General features: G+C 40.7%; 1 protein-coding gene across 5 annotated transcripts in view; it reads right to left on the bottom strand.

The window, feature by feature from the left end:
- Positions 1-20,426, bottom strand: part of STXBP6 (syntaxin binding protein 6) — a 271,989-nt gene that overhangs the window by 228,364 nt on the left and 23,199 nt on the right. Inside the window, exon 1 of one of the 5 annotated variants that reach the window (XM_060098189.1) lies at positions 9,218-9,246. The exons of 3 other annotated variants lie outside the window; for them this stretch is intronic. The gene's annotated coding sequence lies outside the window, so the exon portion shown is untranslated. Of the gene's footprint in view, positions 1-8,496; positions 8,576-9,217; positions 9,247-20,426 lie in introns of those variants that run through there. One more of the 5 variants, XM_060098187.1, reaches the window with a different exon arrangement.

Here is a 20,426-nt window from a genome sequence, read left to right as displayed (position 1 = left end):
CCGGAGAAGGCATGGAAGCTCTGTGCCCCCACCTCCCCACACACAGCTTGCTCTGTGCATCTCTTCCACCCGAGTTGTATCCTTTATAATAAACTGGTAATAGTAAGCATAGCACTTTTCCTGAGTTCTGTGAGTTGTTTTAGCGAATGATCCAACCTCAGGGGGTTAGGGTCATGGGACCCCAGAATTTGTCATTGGCTGTGCAGAAATGTGGGTAGCCTTGTGCACCCCATTTGTGGCTGGCATCTGAAGTGGGGACAGACTTGTGGGACTGAGCCCTTAACCAGTAGGGTCTCCACTAACTCCAAGAACTAGTGTCAGAATTGAATTGAATTGCTGGAGACCCAAGTTGGTGTGAGAGAACTGGAGAATTGGTGTGGGGGAAAAAACAACACCACATATTTGGTGTGGGGTGTGGGGAGAACCCTCAGGTATTGGGTTGGCCAAAAAGTTCATTCAGGTTTTTCTGTAACATCTTATGGAAAACCCCGAACAAACTTTTTGGCCAACCCAATATTTATCTCAAGCTTCCTGGTCATGTGGTTTGGTGTCTGTCATTAGTTTTGGAAAGTTTTCAGCCACTATCACTTCAGATATTTCTTCTGCTCCTTTCTTTTCTCCTTCTGGCATTCCAATGGCACATATGCTATGCCTTTTTATATTGTTCCACAGACTTTGTATGTTCTATTCTTTTTTAAAATTATTTTTTCTCTTTGCATTTAAGTTTGGAAAGTTTCCATTGATCTATCTTCAAGCTCACTGATTCTTTCTTTGTCAGTGTCAAGCCTACTTACAAGTCCGTCAAAGTTACTTTCCATTTTTGTTACTACGTTTTTGATTTCTAGCATTTTCTTGTAATTATTTCTCTGAGTTTCAATCTCTCTGCTTACATTACCCATCTGTTCTTGCATGTTGTCTTTTTCCATTAGAGCCCTTGACATATCATAATTCATTTAATTTCCTTGTCTGATAGTTCTAATGTCTGTGTCATAAGAGAGTCTGTTTTTTGCTTATTATGTTGTCTCTCTAGACTGTGCTCTTTCTTACCTGTTGGCATGCCTTGTAATTTTTTGTTGAATGTGGGGCAGGTTGTGTCAGTTGATAGGAAGTGAGGTAAGTAGGCCTTTAGGGTGATGATTTTTTATTTTTCCATCATAGTGACTATAATGAAAGCAGAGGGTAGCATTATCTTCCACAATAAAGCAATAAATATTCTTGAACTTATTAATCATTATTCCCTGTTCAAACATGTACCTTCTGTTAGGTCTCTGGACTGAGCTAGTTTCTCAGGTTATCACTTGAAGCAACACCAGTTAAACCACCGTGAAAGGTGGGATCACAATACCAGTCAAGGTTAGGGACAGCACTAATTTACCCACATTACAAACTAGTTGCTTTTCTTATAACCCAACATACAGCTGTGGTAAAAACATTCTCCACAACTAATTCCTTTAAGTAGATGACACTGGACCAGTATTTTCAGGCCTCTGTAATGTCATTTAGGCCAGTGACTTGAGATGCAGAAAAAATTTAACTTCTTTGCTATTAATCATCACAGACTACTTTGAGAGAAGATAATCAGCTCCGTATTTCCAACATAAATGCTTACAATTTAAGTAACTTATGACAGGGAAGCCTATACAATTGAGTTCTTGTGACCTCCTAAGTCCTGTTAAAGAAACAATGGTTTCCCCATCTTCGCCAAGCCAGTTGAAGTTTAGCAACAAGTAAGTCCGCACTGAAATGTTCACAACGCAGATTCTTGCATGTTAAGGGTCAAACAATCAAAGATGTGAAGATGATCTTTGCTTCACTGACTTTTGGCAAAAGGATCATAAACTGACAAAAGAAGTGAGAAGAGCAAGATCAGAGAAAAGCTCTGGCCAGCTTCTTTCAAAGTCACCTCTCAGCTGGAGTGGAAGAAAGGACCAGTGAAGAAAGACATGGAAGGTAACCCCACTGCTGCTCAAAGGAAGCTATGCTGATGAAACCCCTAATTTCTTTCCTAGCCATTAGTGTCCTCAATCCTGTTAAGTCATCCTTCTGTTGTGTTACCGATATTAAAACGTGCTCTTAAGAAGGAGCATAAATCCCTGAGGGAAAGATTTCAGCTGTAATTGTATTAGGGGAAACAAGCCTAATTATGAATGTGCATGTATCTCTTTACAGAGAATTCTCTAGAACCTTTGCTGAGTCAAGCAAGACCTAAGATACAAACCTAGTTACCAGGCAGATAAAAATGAATCTGTTGTTCTTCTATTAAATCAAGCGGCATAGTACATATAATAACACGAGAGGACTCTTTTGCCAACAAAAGCATAGGAATGTGCTTCAGTATCATCTACCAGACATGAGCCCTACAAGTACCTTTGGAACCAGGTCAAGACACATCCTACTACACTCATATAGCAACCATTTAGCCCATCACCTCTTTCCCTTCTCAAACCTCATGCTGGGTGACTCCTGTTATTGGCTAAGGCCAGCATCACAAACTTAAACAAGATGAAACATCACGTGAATTGACAGCAACACATCCGTAGCAGGAGTGATGTTCACCATGGAAAGAACTATTCACTGAGCATGGAACTAGCTCAAGAAGCTCTTCCAGCATAAGAGATTTAAGTAATTAATTAATTCATCAAACATTTATTCAGCCACACATGATATATAAAGCACTGTGCTATGCTCTGGGGTAAAGGACTAGGGAAAGAATACAAAGATAGCTGAGGTGTGGCAATGTGTGGATGAACGTCTGACTGGATTAAGAGTCACAGACAAACAGCACCTGAAGTCAAATGTACCACTCAGCTCTTAATAAAATCACTAACTGGTGAAAAACGGTTTATTCCTATAGGAAATACACTTGATTTTTTTGTTCCAGTTTTGTTGAGATATAATTGACATATAGCACTGTATAAGTTTAAGGTGTACAGCATAATGATTTGACTTATCACAATAAGTTTGGTGAACATCCATCATCTCATATAGATACAAAATTAAAGAAATAGAAAAAATGTTTTTTTCTTGCAATGAGAACTCTTAGGTTTTACTCTCAACTTTCATACATAACATACAGAAGTGTTAATTATACTTATCATGTTGTACATTACATCCCTAGTATTTATTTATCCTATAACTGGAAGCTTGTACCTTTTGACAATTCTTCCTCCCCACTCCCCACCTCTGATAACCACAAATCTGATCTCTTTTTCCTATGAGTTTGTTTGTTTTTGAAGTATAATTGACCTACAGCACCATGTTAGTTCTTGTTACACAACACAGTGATTCAATAGTTCTGCACATTTCAAAATGGTTACTGCAATATCTAGTTACCTTACAAATACAACACATAGTTACTGACTATATTCCCCACACTGTACATTTCATGCCTGTGACTCATTTATTTTGCAGCTGGAAATTTGCACCTCAGTCTCCCCCACCTATTTCTTTCCTCTTCCCACCCCCTCCCCTCTGGCAACCACCTGTTTGTTCTCTTTGACTTGAGTTTTTTGTTACCTCCAGCTGAGAGTACCATTTGAGGTGGTCTGGTCAACTAAAATATTTGTGGACAAGAGGAAAAAAAAGAAAATCAGGGTCAGCTAGCACTCTACCCTCAGCCACTGGGGCTACAAGAAGAATCGTAGCTCTCTGTAAGCACTGAATGGTGAGTGCAGTAATAAGCACACAGCCTGAACCTATAAGCACAATTAACCACCCCCTTCCAAGAGCACTGATTCTGACATTCAGGTAGAAACAACTGGGTCCAGGGTCCCAATGAAGTAAGAGTAAAGCCCTCAAACTGTGGTTTTTGCCTCTCTCATTTACCACACAGAGAATCAGTATTAGTAAGGGAAGGCTAGTCACTGCTGAAACAGACCTCAAAATATATTATGGCTCAAACACCTCAGAACTTTGTGTCTGGGAAAGGGGTGAAATGAGGTCTTCCTCTTATTCACGATGAAATAGGGATTCAGGCTGCAAGCCTCTGCCATCTTTATCAGGGTCATTCTATTGGCTAGAACTCAGTTACCTGCCGCACTTAAGTGCAAGGGAGCTTGGAAAATGCATTCTTGCTGTGGGCTCAGGAAGAGGGAAATGTAGGTTTTGGTGACTAACCAACAGCCTCGGCCACTGTAGTTTATGACTTTTCCCTCCCCTTCCAAGCTTTCCCTTGTCCTCTGTGGATATGTATGGATGCATGTCTGTACATATGTGTGTGTGTGTGTATATATCACATATACATACGTATATAAAACTATGTTTTATACAGTAAACTTTTGATCCCATCTGTATAATAAATGCCAGGGAGCCTCACACAAAGATGGCTGACCCTTTATTTGGAAGGAATGGGAATAACCAGATATTACGATGCAGGTGAAGCAGCTCATGAAGAAGCTTTGCTTAGCTTCCTCTGAGAGGCACCTTCAGACAAGGGGGAGAAACCCTCCCATGTCCACACTTCCCTTAGGGACCTTATCAAGATCCACCCAAATAATACACTCATGAGGGGCTCATCTCCAAGCTGGCAAAATACTAGTACAGTATATGATTTCCCCTTATAAAGGGAGCAAAATGCTTGGTATTTCCTTGAGACCCTCAGTGATTCCGTTTTCTGGCTAAGAATCATCACACCTTAGAATCAGCACTTTCATCACCAGCGCTAGAAGGTGGCTTTTTTCTCAGAGCAATCTTTCACAAAGAAAGCGTATTTCACTTCAAATGTGCATTTTACACATTAAACGAGGGGTAGAAACAGTGCTGCCCTGGAATTTGGACACCGGGCCACTGCTAATCCACCACTCTTAGGTTAGTTACCCCATACCCACCTCCCAAAGCAGTTGACTGAAAAACCATGCCTCCGCAGAAGGCCAAGTCAGCATACGCTATGGACTTTTAGTAGTCTATCTCAAATGTGAAATCACTGGCATGCAAATGATCGACTATATACAAATATACTAGACTACACACTCTGTTGGCAGGGTATATACATGATTTATCTTGTTATTCTCCACAATGCCTTGTCTATATACCATCATTCAGTAAACATTTGCTGAACGAATACCGTCATTTGAAAAATTTGTCATCTCTCAGTCCTCTGCATGTGTCCACATAAGGGCTGCCAGTCTTGGGGACTCATCCATATGACCCATTCTGTACACAATCTTGCTAATAGGTGTGAGATAAACACCTTCCGACTGTGACAGTGACAAGGCTGGCAATGACGTGGCAGCATGATCAGCCACAAAACATAAAGGACTGGGCTGTTTCATGCCTGTGGGTCTACTCAGTCACCAGAAGTACTGCAAGACCCCAGGTCCTAATACGGTTCCCGCAGCCCTATGCCTATCTCCCATCCCTGTTTTAATTTTCTCCAGAGCTCATATCATCATCTGACATATTTAACTTATTTGTGTGCCTTTCTCCCAACGAGAAGCTCTATAAGGACAAGGAATTATGTCCATGTTGTCTAGCACCTAGAAGAGCGCCTGGCACACCAGACGTACTCAATAAATATTTGTGGAAGGAATGGATGAAATCACGAAGATATTTGGATTCTTTTCTCCAAATCTGAAGATTTTAGCCACAAAAGAAATGATCCCCGCAATACTCCAGCATGGTAAGATTCTTCTGACCTAGTGAGAACATCTCAAAAAGAGATCTCACAGACAACACATTTGTTAGGTCATAAAGCAGCGTTTCTAGAAACCCAAGTTATTATCATGCCATCTTCAAGTCCCCAAATAAACTGAGAATGGACAGAATCTCCAGGAGTGGACACATGTTGGGCAGCCTTTCACCAAACAAGGACCACATGTGCAGGCCTTGCTCCCTCTCCATTCTAGACACTTGCCCATGGAGCCGGCGCCAGCACCTGAAGCATGAAACCAAACAGGAGGATGGGAAATTCCTTCAAACAGCTTCAGAAGCAAATTTTCCTGAGTCTCACATGAGCAAAACGATCAGATCCTAGACCCAGCTCTACCCATGGGAAGTAGCCACAATTCATTTAAAGGAAGAAACAATACGGTTCAAGTTCAAATTCTCAGCTTTCCAAACATGGCCATGACCTGATAAGTAAACTCCTTTAGGTTGTTAAGAAATCACTGAATGTTATTATTAATTTTCCAAACTCTTGTTTGAACTTTAAAATCCACATTATATTTAATTTTTGGCATATGGGAGAACAGTGTCTATCGGGAACGATGATCCTTGTTCATTCATTCTTCTGTTGACTCTCAAATAGTAATTAAATAATACTCACAAAGTAATGGTAAAAAGACTACCAGCTTGAAAATGTGTAACACAAATGATATTTTACACACCAAAATGTTTTTATACATTTTACACATCAGAAGTTTTTAGAATTTACATTCTAAAGACATTAGGATCTAACAATCCATAGAAGAAGGGCAACGTTTCTAAATCCCAAAAAGAAGAGTTGTTCTTATACCGTTAACCATACTTTTCAAATTTTCCACTAAGACTCTATTCAAGTATATTCTGGCCAAAAGGTTTGTGTCAAGTTTTGGTTTTGTTTTGTTTTTTTCTTTTTAAAGTAAGTACTACCCTAGTCAGCCCACAAGCCAGCCAATATGTATTATGTGTTAAATCCAGTGCTAGGCACGGGGAATAATGAGACTCAGATATAACTTTCACTGTGAGCGACTGGATAGATTCATCAGCAAAATACAAGGATACACTAGATGATGGCCAAGATTGTTTCTAGTAAATTTGTTTTGTTTTGACTTCAGAACAACTTTAAACAACTATAAGACTTTTCAAGACATCGAGTTAAGTCAGGCAACAATGAAAAAGTGAAATTTCTAACTTAGGGGTTTGGGATTAGTAGATACAAACTATTATATATAAAATAGATAAACAACAAGGCCCTACTGTATAGCACAGGGAACTATATTCAATAGCCTGTAATAAATCATAATGGAAAAGAATATGAAAAAGAATATATATATGTATAATTGAATCATTTTGCTGTACAGCAGAAAATCAACTACACTTCAATAAAAAAATTTTTTTAGAAAGTGAAATTTCAAAATAGTTCAATAAGTAGAGAAATTTTTTTTTTTTTTTTTTTTGGCCCACCACATGCTTGCAGGATCTCAGTTCCCCGACCAGGGACTGAACCCAGGCCATGACAGTGAAAGCCTGGAATCCTAACCCCTAAGCCACTAGGGAACTCCCAGTAGAGAATTCTCCATGACTGGATTTAATACCTGATGTTCTAAAACTTAAACATACACGTATCTTATTTCCTAGAGACTTTTTTCCTCTTAATCTCATTTGCAGATCTCTTGAGTTCTTTGCTTTTCCATTTTCCTACTTGCTTCTCAAAGCAACAGAGAGAAAAATTACACAAATTATACAAAACTATGCAATAAAAAATTGAACCACATTTTTCCCCAGACCTAAGTCCACAAGTGTCCTGATCCACATATCATGGAGCATAATCAAATGCACAGAAAAGCTCTCCCCCCCCCAGTGAAATAGAAACCCAACAAGCCCAATCTCAACTCACTAAGGAACATGGCATGGCCACAGTGTCACCTACTCTTTGAGAACTCACTCCAACTTGGTGTTGACTCTCAACTAAACAGAGCAGCTTTTCCAGTCCCACTGGTTTCTGTTACTGGGCTCCAAAGCACCCACATATAGACTCTTCATGCAAAAATGACATCACACACAAAAAACTTGCATTTAGTACCAAATCAAAATACCACACATTTGAACATCACACGATCCTAAATTTAAGCAACCGTGACTGCCACTGTATGTTACGGATCACTCAAGGCCTCTACTTATCTTTTCTTGAAAGAGTTAAGAGCACTCCCCAGAGAGAAATGCTGTTCTAATAGGCTATCCCCACTTTTCACACCAGTACAGCTTCACCTCAAGGGTACAGAACACAGCTGCTCCCAACCGTGGCTCACTGAGCTTTGGGGGAACAGGGAAGAGGTCTTCAGAGTTGCAAAAGCACACTGGGAGAGCCTAAAATAGCTTCTTTTTCCTCGTGGGAATCATCAGTATAATCGATCCCACCTCCAAATGCACTCCTGTAATTCTGAGTTCTCACCAGCAGAAATTTTTAGCCAAGGCAGTCATCACAAAGAGTTGTTACATTCTGGCTCACTTTTATGATGGATATTCTCCCTTAGACTTGGAATGAGATTTATGGACTGCTCCAAAGTTGCCTGGAATTAGACGCACAGCAAGAACAAGAATAATCTGGCCCTCATTTTCACCTCAATGAAATGATTCTCCAGTAAACCTGTTCAGGCAATTAAAATCAATTTTAATTTCCACTTCCTAAGCTTTTCTATTCTTCCTTAAGAAGGGCATTAAGTAAACAAAACCTGAATTTCAAATCTGACTTCAAATTGCCTGGGGCTAATTCATACTTCAGTAAGTAAATAAGTGTGGCATAAACTAATAAATATCTCATATATATGTAAAGCACGTTTTTATAAAGCATTCACCTACCTTTAACTCAGCCTTTCATTAGGACTGCACTTCATGGAAAACTCCACATACACAGCACCTTCCCTCCTAGAACTTCAAGGTCCTTATGAAGGAACAGAACTTTCTAAACAGGAAATCAAAGTGTAGTAAGGCGGGGCCATTTTCCTCAATGACACCAGAAGCCAAAATTCCTGACATTCTCCAGCCGTAAGTTCAAGGCTTGCTACATCATAAACCACATGTTGTGGTTCAGTGAGCATATGGAGACAGGACTGTTCAGTGAATTGAACATGAAATAAAAAATTTAAAAAAAACTTTTTTGCAATTCGGTCAAAGTGGCAAATATGAAAGAAAATAAAATTTTGACATGACCCATGGTAGTGCCCATCCCTATGAAACACTACCTTTGCTCTGACTTGCATGTATTCTAAAACTATCTTCAGCAACATCAATGAATGACTCGCTAGAAAAGCCCAGGCACCTGACTTTACAAATCCATAAATCTAAATGCAACCAGTCACCTAGAGCAGATATTTAAATCATTTTGCTATGACATTTAATGTCGAGAAAAATCACAAGCAAGGCTCCAGTGGAAAATGAGTTTGCTCATAAAGAAAAAAACATATTAGTATTCAAAATCTACTTTCCAACAAAGAAATCTGCATTTTACTGAGAGACCTGAAACTCTGGACAAATTCTTTGCCTCACTCCCCACCTGAACCACAAAGTAATGATGAAGCACCTGAACAGTGATGTGAGCTCTGAGCCAAGCTTCCTCTATGAGGACACTTTTCCAGATGGCACGTGAGGCTGTCAGGTGTTTCTTACTTTGGCAAATACTCAAGAACGTTACATAAGGCTGATCATCTCCAGTACATACACTAGCTTCAGAAAGCTGTTTTGAAGGCTTACTTCCTTTTCTTATGATGGAAGCTCTCCTGTGTGGCTGGGAAATAAGAGTCAATGTTGTTCAGTATCCAAAAGAAGATGCAGTTACTGGGAATGGTAAACAAAGGACAAGTTACTGAGCTCAGCTCAACACAGTAAGGCAAAATAAAGATTCCCCCAAGGAGCTAGAACTGCAAAATCCAGTGGTTTTAAGTAGCCATCTTTTAGAGGTTTGTATACTATTCAGTGATGGAAAAATTATTTTATTTATTTATAATTTGATTGAAGTATAGTTGATTTACAATGTTAACTTCTTCTGTACAGAAAAGTGATTCATTTAAACAAATATATATTCTTTTTCATATTCTTTTCCATTATGGTTTATCACAGGATATTGAATATAGTTCTCTGTACTATACAGTAGGACCTTGTTGTTTACCCATTTTATATATAATAGTTTGCATCTGCTAATCCCAAACTAGTGATGGAAAAATTAGTGTCCCAGGCTTAAGGCACCATTATCTGAAAACTGCAGGATGCTTTCTTGCAGGATTTGATTCAATGAACTACAAGATGAAAAAAAGGTTATTTCTAAGCTACATGGTCAAGCAATCAATCGGTACCTGGGTTCAGAAATTAGTGGGAAATGCATGAGCCATTATTTTTTTTAATTAATTAATTTATATTTTTGGCTGTGTTGGGTCTTCGTTGCTGTGCGCGGGCTTTCTCTAGTTGCCGTGAGCAGGGGTACTCTTCGTTGCAGTGCGCGGGCTTCTCATTGTCGTGGCTTCTCTTACTGTGGAGCACAGACTCTAGGTGCGCAGGCTTCAGTAGCTGTGGCACGTGGGCTCAGTAGTTGTGGTGCACAGGCTCTAGAGCTCAGGCTCAGTAGTTGTGGCTCACGGGCTTAGTTGCTTCGCAGCTTCTGGGATCTTCCCCAGCCAGGGCTCGAACCCGTGTCCCTTGCATTGGCAGGCGTATTCTTAACCACTGTGCCACCAGGGAAGCCCACGTGAGCCATTACTGAATTCCACGGGCCAAGCAGGCTTTTCGCCAGATGACTGAAATCTTTCAATGTTGTCATGCAAATGAGTTACTACTGCATTCTGAATTTCCTTACTGTGACCAGAAAAACAACATATTCAGTGCATGGTTTTACATTATATCATGGAGCTATAGCAACCACTCATCCTGCCTCTACATCTATTTTTCCCTTTTTGACAGCCATTCCATTGGAGAAAAAGAACTGCTAATTTTGCTTGGTGGCCTCTAAAATGTACATGTCTGGCATTTTGGGCAGTGTTTACAATTTCTAAGCTTTAATTAATCATAAATTTTGGACATCAGTGATTGTTTTACAGGGAAAAAAAACTACTGCATAAAAATCTAGGTTCAAATTCTGGTTTTGCTATTTATTAGCTTTGAGATTTGGAGCAGATCACACCCACATAATAAAAGAGTTGACAAAACGGAGCTGATTTACAAGGTCACCAGTGATTCCACGTATATGGCAAAAAATGTTAAAAAATGAGCCTAGAGCAGCAGTTCAAGTTTTTTGGTCTTAGGACCCCTTTACATTCTTAGAGATTATTGAAGACTCCAAAGAGCTTACTTTAGAAAATTCTAGAAAACAAGAATATACACACATTCCAAGAGCCAACATGTAGTCTCTAGAAAACTCCACTAAACACATAAGAAAATAAAAGTAAAAGAGGTAAACAATGTCTTAGTACCATAATGAAAACTGTTTTGACTTCACAGACCCCTTCAAAGGGTCTTGGGAACCCCCAGGCATCCTCAGATTATACTTTGAGAACTACTGGCCTCGAATATCTTAACATACAGAGAGCAGAGAAGCTGTCAAAGATCACTAGAATCATATCAAGAGGATCCAGGAGCCAGCACAAAGGGACTCCCACTGGCCAAAGACGGGACAATTTTAGTGTCAAGAATAAATGCAATGGATTAAAACACCAATAATTTTTAATTCATGAATTCTTCATGAATCACATACCTCTCTCACTCTCTCTCAATGGCTACCTTTTGAGGACATTACTAGTTAGCTGGCTAATGGAGCCAACAACAGGTGACCCTTGAACAACATGGGTTTGAACTGTGCGGATCCACTTATATGTGGGTTTCTTTCAGTAGTAAATACTACAGTGCAACACAATCTGCTGTTGGTTGAACCCACCAATGGGGAGGACCAGACTATAAGTTATATGTAAATTTTCAGCTTCATGAAGGGTCAGCACCCCTAACCCCCATGTTGTTCAAGGGTCAACCGTAATTACTTTAAAAACTGGTAAATAAAGAGAAAGAATCAGGCATATTTCCTGCCTTTCCTACCTAAATTTTACCCAGGAGAACCAAGTAGCTGATTAGAAGAAGTTTCTCTTTATTCAAGTATTCCAGCTAATAACTGGTGTTAAATGCCTCCTGATGAGAGTACACACAAACTTAGAGTATTCTTGACAAAAAATGGAAATAGAATTTGACCCAGCCTCTAGATGTGACTACCAATTCCCAAGAAATTTGGTGGCTAAAGAAATAAGTTAAACACAGGAACACTTAACATTTAACTCTGTGGGATGTTATTGGCAAAATCCAGCCAAGAGACCAGAATAAATGGTCTGGTTTGGCAAAAAATAAATTGCAAGGAAAAGATAGTGAAGGGTGAACCTACAGACTAAAAGGTACTGAAGAGGCATGTCAATCAATTGCAATGTCTCGGCCTTATTTGGATCCTGATACAAACAAACCAAAAAAAAAAAAAAATGAAGAAAACAGATAAATCTCAGCACTGACTAGATATTTCATATTTGATTATATTACAGAAATTCTTAAAGTATGATAATATTACAGTATTAAAAGAAAGAGTCCTTGTCTTTCAGAGACGTGTATAGAAATATTTACTAGTGAAATAATAGCATGTTAGGGATTTGCTTCAAAATAGTCCAGGGTGTGGGAAAAGAGGTTGGGATCTAAATGAAGAAAAATGGCTGTAAATTGACCATTGTTGAAGCTGGGAGAAAGGCACACAGGGTCCACTGTAATGTTCTATTTCTGTATATGTTTGAAATTTTCCACTCCAAAAAAACAGAAGTGGCCATGAAAACATCTGCTTGTCTTCTCTAGCGATTCTCTGAGCTGGGAAGGCAGGTCCTCTCTGCCGCCCAGCACTCAGCAGCATGGACCACACAGCAAGTTTTTGAGGCACTCCACGACCCAGGCTGCCAGCTGACCTGTGACAGGGTAGGTTCAGCAAAGAAGCCCTGAATCCGCTGTCTCTGAACCTGAGACATCTTTCCAACAGAGCAGGAAACAACACTGCATTTAGAGTATGATCCTAACCAAGAAACAAAGAAAAACTCAACACAGAGAAAGGTGTAAAAACTCTTCACAGATAAAGAACACACATGAAAACAGTAAGTTTAAGGTTATTGTTGTTGTTGTTTATTCTCCTGGGTATAGGGACTACGAGAATTTGCTTTTCTTTGCATCTATTTCTCTGAATTTCCCAAATTTTCTGCAATTACTATATTAAATGTGGGGAGAAACCTAATAAACTATTTTTAAATCATCTATAATACCAAAACTCTATAGACAGTTCTTTTTAAATGGTAAGAATATTTTATTTGTTATATTTCTGTGAACCTTTCCATGGCTCAGATAAAGGAAGAACATTATAATCATGAAGAAAATATTAAAAACTATCATTGAGGGATTTTTAATTCAATTATGAAAGCAACAGAAAAACATCCTTTTTATATTTGGGAAAGGGGAGATACTCTTCATTATCTTTTCCTCTATAAAATAAAGGAGAGATGTTATTTTTTTAAAAAACCCCGTCTGGACAACCTAGCCCAAGAAAATCTCTTGAGATTCTTCTAAAACCTCAGTTTCAGCACAGGAAGCTGGGGACAAACAGGGGTGTCTGGGACCTAATGAAAGGCCTTCTGTCCAGATACTGGACAGGTCTGGAGATGTGCATCTATATACATCTATGTATATGTATATCCCACCACCACCCCTCCCCTCCCCCAACCCACCCCACTCCTTTCCATCAGTTCAGGGAAGAGAAAGGGAAATTTAGTTTAATGCCAAGATTCCACACCTGGTAACACCATATTCTCCAAGGGAAGATGTGTCCCACAAACAAAAACAGATTTTTTTTTTCTTTTTTAGAGAAAATGTTCCTTTCAGATGAAGATTCTTAAAAAAAAAAAAAAAAAAAAAAAAACTAGGCAACAGCTTAGAATACTATGCCTGCTTCAATCATTTCACTTAGAAAATAAATGAAAGAATATGTGTGCCGTATCTATTAATAATTGAACATGAAAAAAGAAAAACATTGGAAATTGGCATAGATAATTGTTATGTTTTCCACACGGGTCTAATTAAACTTGATTTAGACTGCACACTGCCTTTATTTTTTAACCCTGCTATTAAATAAACAAACAACAACAAGAAAAAGAAGCTGAAACTGCCACTTCTCCTGTGCTTTATATATACTGTGGGAGGCTGTACTCAAGGCAAGGGAAAAAGTTAAAATGACTTAACATACAGCATTGTAACCTTGAAGTTAAAGAGTGTGAGACTTCGACTACATCGCCAACATGAAAATCATCAATCTGACATTATTAGCTGCGTGACTTTGAGTAAGCTGTTTAACCTCTCTGTGGGTTCCTCTTGTATAAAATAAAGAGTGGGAGTGTCATAGGGCTATACTAACTGAGATGAGAAATGGAAAAATTCCTAGGACAGGACCTAACACATACATGCTCTATAAATGCTACCTACTATTGCTATTATAACCTAATACACCTTTTTTCTACTCTATCCTCTCCCTTTTTTCCTTTTTTCATCCAAGAAACAAAGATTTTACAAACTTCTAATTCTTTAGGCTCATCAGTGAATACTGTAATTTATTTTAAACCTGGACGCTTCTACTTTCCCCAGAACAGAAATAAACTTTTTGACTAGGAAAAAAAAAAAAAGCAAAAACAAGAATGCAGTTAGATTTCCCTTTACTTTATGCCAATCATGAATGGTAGCAGATTCTTAACTCCCTGAACCTAGAAAAAATATCTCACAGTTTCTGAGATCCTTGGCAATCCTCAGAATTAGAGACAGTCACTCCCCAATCCCCACCAGATGCCTCTGAACTGGGGATCTAGTTTCCAATGCCACTAAGTCTCTCATGGCTCTTTTGAGAAAATGAGTCATTCAGACAATCTATGCCAATAAGAATGATGGGGAGAAATTCAGATGATTCTAGAGAAAGGAACACAAGTCTTAAGAATATTCACATGTCAGTCATAGCTTTTACTCAAAAGAAAATTCTAGGTGTGTTGTACTATCAGGGAGACTCCTAGATGTGAAACAGGACATGAAAAAAAAAAAAAAAACCAAGATCATTATATTCTGGGCTACAAGGAGTCGGAAAGGGGAAATGGAAGGAGATTCACACATGCTTTAGGTTCTAAAAACATGGGAACTGGTATGAGAACTGAAAGCAAAGTTAATGTCTTGCATTTAAGAGAAGTTGGCAGATAAAGGAGATAAAGAAATCTGAGGTGAGTGCTGTCCAGCTGTACAGTGTATAGTGTTAAGCAGTAAAAGATTTAGTAGCAATTAATATGAAATAGTCCAGTAATGGCATAGTCAAAGGCCTAGGTATCTCTGTATATATTTGCACCCAAGCTGAAGTGAATATAATGGGACAAATCTTTTATTCACCAGAATTCTCAGAAAATAGGCAGTATTTATTTGTGCTAACTGTTAAGGTATAAAGTGAGGACTCGTCCCACAGCTGCCCCTATGTGGATAGAACTTTGATACTCGAGTGAGAAAGAATATGAAGGAGGGGTAGAATCCGTAAAGCTGGGGAAAGATCACATATGTCAAACTGTGACTCTTCGAGTCTTCACAAAAGCCTATCTGATGGGACTCGGTTTCCCGAGGAAACCGCGTGGGAAAAAGTGTTGCACTCAGAACGCACGTGAGGGATACAGAGAGCCCTTTAGGACACAGACGCTCAAAGGCAGAGGGAGGCGTGAGCAAGGAAGACACAGGAATGTGTGGAATCACGAGAAAGCTCTGGGTTGAGCCAAGTTTAACTAAAAACCTCCAAAGGGCAGAGAAAACCAGTTGGTACTCAAGTTACCAAGATATAAGATTGATGGTATAAGGAAAGAAAGGATGCAAGTGCATTAAAAGATCAAGATTCCATGGGGGGGCTTCCCTGGTGGCGCAGTGGTTGAGAGTCCGCCTGCCGATGCAGGGGACACGGGTTCGTGCCCCGGTCCGGGAAGATCCCACATGCTGCGGAGCGGCTGGGCCCGTGAGCCATGGCCGCTGGGCCTGCGCGTCCGGAGCCTGTGCTCCGCAACGGCAGAGGCCACAGCAGTGAGAGGCCCGCGTATCTCAAAAAAAAAAAAAAAAAAAAAAAAGATGCCATGGGGACCTAAAAACCATGGCCATTTGACTAAGGGTGGTCCTGGGCCATCATATATCTCAACGACTTACGAGGCTCTAAGGAATCCCTGGGGGACACCAGGAAGCAGGAGAACTTAAACTGGACCTGGCTGCTTCTCCCAGGGCTTGGATCACAGCGGGCAGCTGAGCAGGGGCAGACAGACAGCACAGCAGTTGAGATTTCCAAGTGTGAAACCAAACCGCGTGGGTTTGAACCTCAGCTTGTCATCCACTAGCTCAAACTCGGCGCTTGTTCCGCCTGCTCAGACATCCACCCCTGAACTTTCCCTCTTTCCAAATTCTCCTGGTTGTGGGTCACTAGCAGGTCTTCTCCCCAAGTAAAGAAACACAGGATTTCTCGACAACATACAACCCCATTACCCTCTGCTCCCATGTCAGTAATTCCAGAAAACACATTCTTCCCCTAATCTTTGGATGGATTTCTTTCTGTTTTGTCATCATGGTGCTGCATGACTTTTTTTTTTTTTTTGGTATTACTTTTTTATTCTCACATCCTTCCCGCAGTGTACACAAGCAGGACTCCCAGAAATTCTCCATATATCTCAGACCTCAGCCACTGCCAGGGGCTCCGTGCTCACCTGCAACTCAGTCCTTACACAGCTAAATGCTGAGCGCCCACCCCAGGCCTCGGCAGCAATGCACTAGAACCCGAGTTTCCCACAAGGCCTGAAGGCTTCTCTGAGACCAGGCTCTTCTCTGTCTTTTCCAAATGCATTGTCAAAGCTGTGACCTTTAATATTACGGGAGGCTCTCATTATTCCTAGAACCCCACACCCTCCTGGTTTTCCAAAGTACTGACCCAGAATTTACCTAAAAAGGAGCAGACACAGAGGACAACCATCTGAGAGGAGTAATGTGGTGAAATATCAGGGGCTAAACCTCTAAATTTATGCTATTATTTGACATCGCCACCCAGGGTTAGGGTACCCTCCAGACACTATCCCTTTCCTCCTATCTTTCCACATTCCTCCCTCAAGAGTGACTTTTCAGAGTCATACACCTTGGTCCGGTAGGAAAATCCTGGTTCCAGAGCCCAGAGAGCTGCATCCAGGTCCCAGTGTACCAATATAAACTACATGGCCTGTGGACGGTTATCAATCTTCTCCAGACCTCAGTTTCCTTCTGTATAATATTTTGGATGCTGACATCTATTTCCTGCCAGCTGTAACACTCTGTGATTCTAGAGTCCCCATTTACGCTTTGGCCTCAGTATAGAGAACTACCACGACATGAAAATCCTGAGGTTCACTTCATGTAGGAGATTAGTTCTTAACTGATAAACTTCTTTAATGTGGGATCTTTCTGACCAGCCACCTAGGCCCAATAAGAATAGCTACCATTAATGGCCTACCCCATCCCAGGCAATGCTCTTGGCAGTTTACAAAGTCAACTGAGACTTTAAAGGACCTTAAGGAGGAAAGGGCTCCTTGGCTACAATTTAACTCAGCCCCCTCTGCTCTGTTGAGCCCAAGAAGCAGTGCTTGGTAGACTTTCACCCCACTTCCCACTTTATAAGCTTTTCAACAGCAAGTAAGGATGTACACAAAAGTACAGAAGGAATTAATAAGCCACAAGAAGACTTAAGTCGAGAATGAACTAAGCCTTTCAAAAAAAATTCTAAGGACAAAGCAGGTGGTTTAGTTATCTATAGAGCAAGAAAAAATGATCAAGGCAGGGCCCGAACTATTGCTTGGGTAAAACAGTATAAAACAGCAGATGTCAAGGACATGCCATGCTCATCAGCAACGCTTTGTTTTCTTTATTGGAGAAAAAATGAAGCAATCCTTAAAGGCCTGAAGTCCCAGAAAGGAGGACCCAAGTCTCCAGACTCTTGAATACACCAGGATCTAAAGGAACTTGCAGACTGTTAAGCCTTGAGTAAGGTAAAGTGATTCTTGTTTTGTGAATAGTTTGAGAAAAAAAAATATCCAAGGTTTCTCACAAACTTAACAATCTATAAGTCTATGAAAGAGCTAACTTACTAAGATACACAAACAATATACACAAAGGAGTCGGAAAAAGGAAAGATCTAGTATCATTCTGGACTTGGCTTTGGCCTCACTGGGCAGGGGGAAATGGATGTGAGATGGAGAAAGGGGAGGACAGGCATTGGGATGGGGCAAAGTACAGGTAAGAGTAGGGATGAATAAACAGGTTCCTTGCGGAAGAATAAGGAAACAGCCCTACAGAGAGCAGAGTGGTGGCTGATTGGCAGCAGAGCTGCTCTGGGCTGTAAGACACTTCATTCTGCGGCAGATCTCTGAGTGCTGTGGGACCTCTGCTATCACTACTGCTCATCATCCTCAGCCTGCAAACATGGACCGTCTTTCCCTGTGCTCTGTTGCTTACCTAATCTTTTCAGAATCAGTAACGAATAGATGCTGTATCTGAAAACCTACACGCTTGAATTTTTAAGACTCTAGACTGCTGCATCCTGATTACTTGGTGAGGATTTTTATCACAACCTTCAGATGTTTTGAGATGATCAGATTTAGCATCTTATTAAACCCAAAACCCAAGTGTTTCTTTTTCCCCCTTGGTGAGACTTCCAAACCTTTTCTCCCTCTCACATATAAGCAATGCTGGCTCCAATGCCTTACCATTCAGAGAAGAATTTTTTGAGCTCTCGGATTACTGCTTATAAGCTACCGACTGATGGGCTTGCTCAGGTTCTGTTACTGCCAAAGCACGACACACGTTACAAATAACAAAGATGTCTCTGATATAGCTTCCTACTTACCCTGCCTTCAAAGCTCATCATAGTGAGAGCCACAAGGGATCCAGTTAAACATGGGCTCCTCTTAAAGGTTTTGATTACACCATCAATCACCTTCAGAAGTAACATGACTATGGAAGGCAAAAGAGCACCAAATCATTCCAGCAACTGAAAAGTCTATGAACTCGAGAGGTTTAAATGATTTACATTTTCTGTACCAAAAGTGATTAAAGACACAGTTTTCCTCATATCACTCTCTGGACATATTGCAGAAACAGAGGTAGGCCCCAAATCACTTCAATATACTCTTCCATTGAAATCAAAGGGAAGGAGGTTAAGAGGAAATGGATAACCTATTCTTATTAAACAGCCAACCCAGATACAAATGACGTTGAACCCTGACCAAAATTTTCCTTTCCTGTCTTAGTCCTGCAATGAGCAAGGGAGACCTGAATATCCAAAATCCATCGACACTCTGGTCTCTGTTCCCTTGCCTGCCTCACCTCCAACAAAACCTCTCCAGCACTCCACCCAAGCCTCACCACCCAGCATCCCTCCTCTGACTACAATACCCTCAGCTTCGGCTGCCTCATTAAAATCCCCTTCATTGGGATCAACCATTTGGGCCTCATCTGAAGTTTCATTTCATGTCCCTTCTTACTCAGCTTCCTTTCTAAGGGCCAACATCTCCATAGAGCGCATCCCATAACACCCTTGACAAAGGTCCTCAAGTTACCTCGCTCACCCTTTTGTCCTTCCTCTTCTGCCAAACCCCATAGCTGATACCTATGGTAGCTCTGTCTGGGCCCACAGCTGAGCACCTAGGCACTGCCAAGAGCCATTCAACATTCATGAGCACCAACCACTAACGAGTCAGTCCTCCACAATGCTGGGTGATGCCACCCACTCATTCTCCCACTCTCCTCAACTCTTATTTCACTTTCAAAGGGCCACCCCTTCTGACATCCACACTACCATCACCCCCATTCCCAGATGACCTTGCCTCCTAACAGAGAAATGGAACCTATGGCATAGCAACTTCTCATTATCAGACTAACTTAATACTGACCTTCAGCTTCTGCCCTCCTGTTGCATCCTGTTCCCTCCTCTCACCCAAGGTCAATCTCTCCACTGGGCTTTAGATCCCACTTCACCCCACCTTCTCAGACTCATATAATCAATTACCCCTTGTCTCTTCTCTCCTGTCTATTCAACCAGCTTCTCCCTTTCAACCAGATCTTTCCCATCAACAATTCAACACACTCGAATCTTATTTTTAAAGCTTCCTACCCTCAACCTCACGTCTCCAGCTAGTGCTTTATTTCTTTGCTTCCTTCATAGGAAAAATAAAAATTGCCCTCCTTGGATATCTCCCGTTTTTCCATCTCCCATTCATTTTTCAACCCACTCCAACCTGGCTTGGCTCCATCACTCCCTGAAACAGCTCCAGGCTGGATCAATAATGATCTCTTTGTTGCCAAATTCAAATGAGAATTTTTTTTCATTCCTTATCTTATTTGACGTCCTGACAGTATCTGGCCATGTTGATCAATTTCTCCCTGAAACGCTGAAACACTCCTTGCTTTGGCCTCTACAAGCAACGTTCTTCCTGCCGCCATGGCTTCCTTCTCTTTGCAAGGTTATCCTCCTCTGCCTATTCTTCCAGGGTTCAAACTCTTCAAAGCTTGAATCTAGGTCTCCTTCCCTTTTCACTCTATATCAGCAGCCAAAAGCCCAACTACCCACAGGGACAAGCAAGTAATACAATTAAGGGAAACAAAGTTGACTTTCACTTCCCCCTCAGGTCTACAATTTAAAGCACAGCAGAACCGACAGGATAGCTGGC

Source organism: Mesoplodon densirostris, chromosome 4, assembly GCF_025265405.1.
Source record: "Mesoplodon densirostris isolate mMesDen1 chromosome 4, mMesDen1 primary haplotype, whole genome shotgun sequence".
Taxonomy (NCBI): domain Eukaryota; kingdom Metazoa; phylum Chordata; class Mammalia; order Artiodactyla; family Ziphiidae; genus Mesoplodon; species Mesoplodon densirostris.
This window is presented reverse-complemented; position numbering and strand designations above follow the sequence as displayed.